A 1,287-nucleotide genomic window follows, 5' to 3' on the forward strand; every position below is an offset into this window, starting at 1 on the left:
AAATGCTCAACTGCCCGATCGTCGTTGAACAATGGTAACTTCCCTTCCAGGGCTGGCAGCGTCTTGAAATTTGCACACCCTATAGAAGACACTTGTCTCTAAAAATCCTGAAAATTTCATTCAAATCGCAATAAAATTTAATTTTTCTGCGATTTGTACGCACATGTGAACAAATGGGAGTTTTCGCACAGCTGCACGATCCTCTTTAAAAATTCGCAACTTCCTATCCAGAACAGGCAGCAATTCGAAACTTCCATGCGATATAGAAAACACTTGACTCTAAAAACCCAGAAAGTTCCATTCAAATTGCTTTAAAATTTGATTTTTCGCGCATTGTAACCACACATGAAAAATGTAAATTTTTTGCTCAACGGCATGATCGTCTTTAAAAATCCGTAACTTTCCATCCTGGGGAGGCAGCAACTTGAACTTTGCAAACAGTTTAGAAGACGCTTGATTCTGCAAATCCCGAAAGTTTAATTTAAAACACAGAAAATATTATTTTTGCGTGCTTTGTAAACGCAGGTGAAGAATTAACAGTTTCCACCCAACTGCATAATCGTCTTTAATAATTCGTAACTTTCCATCCAGAACAGGCAGCAAAGTGAAACTTGCAGACAATATAGAAGACACTTGACTCTGCAAACCCTGAAACTTTCATTCAAGTCACAATAAAACCTGATTTTTGCGCGCTTTGTAAACTCAGGTGAAAAATTACGAGTTTTCACCCAACTGCATAATGGTCTTTAAAAATTCGAATCTTTCCATCCAAAACAGACAACAACTTGAAACTTCTAGACGCTGAAGAACACACTTCACTGTGAAAACCATGAAAGTTTCATTCAAATGCCCTTAAAATCTGATTTTTGCGCACATGGTAAGCAGAGGTGAAGAAATTACATTTTTTGCTCAGCTGCACAATCCTCTTTATAAATTCGTAACTTCCCATCCAGAGCAGGCAGCAAGGTGAAACTTGCAGACAATATAGAAGACAATTGACTCTGCAAACCCTGAAACTTTCATTCAAATCACATTAAAACCTGATTTTTGCGCGCTTTGTAAAGATATATATTTTTTTTGTTTTCGCTCAAATGCACACTAGCTTTTAAAAATTCGTAACTTCCAATCTAGGGCAGGCATCGACTTAAAACTCGCTCGCCCTATTGAACGACCCCAACTCTAAAACCCTGCAAAATTCAACTGAAATCGCCCCAAAACTGAGTCACCTACAGGGGCAAATGGGGTCAAAAAACGCCAGTCGCCACGTCAGTGTTTATTACCAGACCA

The sequence above is a fragment of the Dendroctonus ponderosae genome, unplaced genomic scaffold (genome assembly GCF_020466585.1).
Source record: "Dendroctonus ponderosae isolate FM_Combo_2020 unplaced genomic scaffold, Dpon_F_20191213v2 Dpon_F_20191213_11, whole genome shotgun sequence".
Classification (NCBI taxonomy): Eukaryota; Metazoa; Arthropoda; class Insecta; order Coleoptera; family Curculionidae; genus Dendroctonus; species Dendroctonus ponderosae.